The following is a 4,921-nucleotide window of genomic DNA, read 5'->3' as shown; positions in this document are numbered from 1 at the left end:
CTTTTTCCATGTTGTCCTGTACAAATTAAAAATAATGGAGCGCAATGTGGTTCCTCAAGCACCAGCATTATCTTTAAATGTTGCTTATTATGCAGAGTTGAGGTAGACCAGGCATCTGTCATTCGGAGTTTCTACTGCTCCCTTTCCTCCTCTGAAACTAGATTCATCTTATAAAGTTACATTGTATGAGCAAAATACTTCAATAAATGCTTCATTCCACTCATGGCTTATTGAAAATTCCATGATTAACTATTAGAAGAAGTTTCTGAGTGATAACTTTAACATTCATTTCTATAAAAACATCTAGTCTATGTGTTGAAATAACTAGGAATCTGACAATATAATGTGCTACAATAAAATCTCACAGACTGAATATAAATGACTGTTTTATGAAAGAATTCTAAATTAAAATAGCTTTAAATGAAATTATCTATTAATGTGACATACAATGTAGAAATAAGGAGGGAAAGGAACTGAGTACAGGAGCAATTAACATAAGCTTTTAACAACAACAAAAATCACTGCTACCATCAGGAGTCATTCCTCATGGGGTAGAGTATTAATCCATGAGTTCTTGATCTTGAAATCAAGCTTTGGACTTCTCTTCAGACCAACAAGGCAATTAACTAATAAAAGTTTCATTATGCCTTGAGATATCATGAATTCAAAATGAAATAATCACAACACTTTAAAAAGTCCAGTTCCATTTGGGCTATCACTAAAATAGTTACTTTTAAGAACGTAAAAGAATTTCCAGGGTGGTGGAGAGATAGCTCAGTGGCTAAGAACACGTAGTGCTCTTTTAGAGAACCAAGTTCAGTTCCCAGCACCCGCATCAAACGGCTTTCAACTGCATGCAATCCCAATTCCATGGGGACCTAATGCCTCTGGTCTCACTGTGCGCCTGTTATACATGTGACGGACAGACACACGTCTGAACATAAGTAAAAATAATAAAAATAGGTATTTTTAAAAAGAAACTCAGCCTACAAAGCTCTATTACTTATAAATGATAAAAATGATGAAAAACCACAATCTTTCTATGAGACGTAATTATAGAACAAGTACTTCGCACAGAAGATGATGAAAGTAGTTATAGCAGTATGTTCAGTATAAAAAGAAAAGCATGGGGCTGGGGGCGTGGCTCAGTGGTAAGAGCCTTGGCGGCTCCTGCGTGAGGACCTGAGTTCAAATCCCCAGCACTTCCACAAAAACCGAAGTAGGGCCACCTGCACCCTTGCAACCACAGAGCTGGCTGCGTGCATAGCCCCAGGTTTAGTGAAGGACCCTGTCTCAAGGGAGTATGGCAGAGCAGGACACCAGATAGCCTCCTCTGGCCTCCATGTGTGCACAGGCGTGTATACCGGCACACACACACCTCGTATGGGTGGAAAGCTTGGGTAAGCCTCACATCTGACGCCTCCCGGAACAATGCTGAGAGTTCAGCAGGAAAGCGCGCAGAGCAGGGAAACAGAGATTCACATTTCTTCCCGTGCAGCATCGGCTTGAGACGGCTGCTTCTCCTTCCAGCATCTCCGCGGGATGCTGGAGATAACAGCCTTTTCAATGAGCCGGCTCCACGGGATGCCAGCGGGAGGCACCTTCATTTTTCCCATCCTTTGATCTTTGGGGATCTTCTGTCAGATCTCCCTCCTCTACCCCAGGAAGAGGGTTTAAGCATATCCCAAAGATTTTCAAGCCTTTTCGGGTTTTAAAAGGTTTCTCTTCTTGGGTGCAGGATTAATGAGCACAGTTGTGATAAAAATGAAAACTCTCCTCCCTCCTGCTTCTGCCCGGCCCTGTCTACAGCCAGCAGCAGGGAAGGGGAGTCAGCTCTTCCTGTCAGTGTCAGTTTGTAGTCTGCATTTTCCTCTGCCACAGACCACGCACCCTTTGTTCCTTGAGGTCAGATGAGGAAGAGGAGACAGGTCATGGGTGTGTCAGTCAACATTCCAAGTCACTGTAACAAAAGAACCAAAATAAACAGCTTGAAGGAGGAAGGATTTATTCTGGCTCACGTTTCAGAGCTTTCCATTTATACAGTTGGCCATTTCTCTCTGGGCCAGTGGCAGCTAGTTCATCATGGCGGAAATGCACGGAGAAGAAACAAAGTGAAGGGGTTTATGGGACCTGATGCCCTCTTCTGGCCTCTGAGGGTACCATACATATCAAACAAACTAAGTAAACAAACGAAAGACTTTCAAGATGACAGCACTAGTTATTAAACCGAGGAGGGGCTTTTCTGGGCACTGGGCCCCTGTGTGATGCTGCAGGTTGTATGCCCGTGAGGATGGCTCTTCCTACACCATCCTGCAGCAGTTACTCTTCTCAACACTTTACACACTTTTAAACTCTTCATTGTTCTTCCTTAATTTTACATCATGCACCCCAACCCCACTCATCTCCCACCCCCCATACGCACCCTCCACACTTGAAACCTCTCCCCCACGAGAGAAAGAGATCTCACTGTGGAAGCTGCAGTGCGTCACAGTGTGTCCCACAGTGTGCCGTTTTGTCCGCACTTCTTTGCTTACAAATGTTTCACTGCAATGACTCCTTGCATGGTCTGAGGCCTCTGGCTTCTGCCACTCTATCAATACTGGAGCCTCACTGCGACTCCTCTTGGATTCCGTTGTTGCCCTGTGTCGTGGAGATCTTGTAGTTTTCGCTCTTTAGGACAAGCCTCTTCATGCACTTTAGCCGTTCATCGATGAGGTAGATATTAGGGTGGGCCAATTCAAGGCCCTGGATCTGGGCCTGAGAGGTATCTGGGCTGGTCAGCCCACCAGCTCTCCCACTCTCCTGCCCTCAGGGCCAGCTCACCAGCAACCCCCGTGACCACAGCCAGCTCTACCCTGTTGCTCTCCTGAGTGTTGCAACCAGTGAGGGACATGGCCAGTTCCCCCACTCTCATGACCCCAGAGCCAGCTCTCATTCTGCCATAGGTGGCAAAGTCATCTCTCCCTTGTCCATGCCACCGCACAGCAGACAAGAGGCAGGGCCGGTTCACTTGCAACCCCCACATACAGGGCCAGCTCTACTGTGCTGCCCCCGGGGAAGGTACAGGGCCCGCTCTCCAGACTGCTGCAGCAGGTAAGGGGAAGGGATGCCTCTCCCACACTGATGACCTCAGGGGTCGGCTCCTCTGCCTGCCTATGTAGGTGGCAAGGGACGACACATGGCTGACAAGTGGCAAATCCAGCTCTCTCTTGCTCACGCCCCAGCTCTGGCTCATTGGCAACTCCCTGTGATACCCAGGCAAGGTGCAGGGCTTGCTCTCTTTAGCTCTGCAGCTGGCTAGGGGCAGGGTCAGCTCTCCTGCTGCCAGAGCCGGTTCTCCCTGGATGCCCAGGTGTGGGGTGGGGCCAGTTCTGCACAGCGGTCTCACATCAACATTTCCCCTGGCAGCAGCCTAGAACATCTGCCTGCTGCTACAAGGCCACAGGCCCAGACATGGCCACTGGTGGCCGCACAGGCTGGAACTCCATCTGGTCCCCCGTGGCATCGCCGGCCACTCACATCAGGCTGTTCCTCACCACCCTCGAGTCTCCAGTTCTGCCTGTCTTCATTGTGCCCACATCCTTCCGTTTCTCTGTCTCTTCCATTTCTTCACCACGTACTTGCGCTTCTTCATGGTGCCTGGGGTCTCTGAGTGTCTGGGCTCATCTCAGGAGGGCTATGTCCTGCTCATGCGTTGTGGCGCCAGGCAGGCTCTGCCTCCCAAGGCCTGCACGGTGCCTGGCTGGTTGTCATCTCAGGCTAGCTCCCTGTCCAGGCCCCATGGCACTGTTCTGGGGGGTCATCTCAAACTCGCTCCTCTCCCAGGCCCCATGCGAGGTTCGTCTGTCTCCAGCTCACTTCCGGCCTGGGCGCTCATCCCTGCCTGCACAGCGCAGGACCGGTGTTCGTCTCCGGCTCACTTTTTTCAGGGAACCATAGGCTACTAATCATTCAGGTGTCCCCAGGTCAGAACACCTGGGGTGTAGACAGAGCCTCTCTCCTCTCAGCCACCTTCTGCCACACAGGTGACACAGCACCACACCTGTAGTGCCTCTAGGGGCCGTTAGTTTACACATGCTAATGAATTTAACCCCTTCAACGGGTGCGCAATTCATATTTGGTCTCTATCTCACTTTTGACTACAACTCTTTGGTCAAGATTTACCTTAGTGTGTCTTTACCTAGGACTGTATTCTTATTGTTTAAGTCTATATGGGTTATGATACACAGGCTGAAAACCTTGCTAAGCAATCATCAAGAAGTGCCTCATCCATCTTCCTGCTCTGTGATCCTCACAGGCAGCTGTTCCAGCCGTGAGCACCGTCTTCACACTCTAGGGAGAAAGCTTGTCCTTGGTAAACCTCACTATCCCGGGCTGTGTGTCAGCGGAGACAAGCAAAGAGAAGGAAGGGGTTGTGAGACTCTCAGCTAGACCACCTGCAATGTCCGCTTTGATCTGTGGCGTTCCCGGGCTCCTTTTCTCCAGTATTCAATACGCGTGGAACACTAATCCTTTCTCCCTACACGGAGATCAAAGGCCAGCTCTCCAGGCCACATGTCCTTGCTAACACACGCTGCAGAGGAAAGACATCTGCTCTGAAGGAGGAAGAAAGGCTGGCTACAGTAAGAACTCCAGTCTGTCAAGTCATGGATGGAAAGAACAGACCATGTTTCATCCTGCAGACAGCAGGAATGAGGTCCTGCTGAGGCTGTGGAGTTCCTTTTCTCAGACCCTGGCTCTGCCCTCCAGGAAAAGCCCCTTGTCTTCTGGCTATATATCATGAAGGAGACGCTCCCTGTGAACCCTCATTTAGCTCCACCTGAAATCAGCATCTAGCAGAATATCCTCCCGGACATGCCTCAGCATCCGCAGCCACGTTTCTGTGGGTTTGACTTCAGTCTTGGAGGCTGTTGGTGAGAAG

General features: G+C 49.4%; 1 non-coding gene across 1 annotated transcript; it reads right to left on the bottom strand.

Moving 5' to 3' along the window:
• Nucleotides 1-3,931: 3,931 nt before the first annotated feature.
• On the bottom strand, nucleotides 3,932-4,064 carry LOC129690254 (small nucleolar RNA SNORA17). The gene has a single exon (XR_008722260.1). It is a non-coding gene; the product is annotated as a small nucleolar RNA SNORA17 (small nucleolar RNA).
• Between the last annotated feature and the right edge of the window lie 857 nt (nucleotides 4,065-4,921).

The sequence above is a fragment of the Psammomys obesus genome, unplaced genomic scaffold (assembly GCF_907164565.1).
Source record: "Psammomys obesus unplaced genomic scaffold, mPsaObe1.curated_primary_1811, whole genome shotgun sequence".
In the NCBI taxonomy this organism is placed as follows: domain Eukaryota; kingdom Metazoa; phylum Chordata; class Mammalia; order Rodentia; family Muridae; genus Psammomys; species Psammomys obesus.
This window is presented reverse-complemented; position numbering and strand designations above follow the sequence as displayed.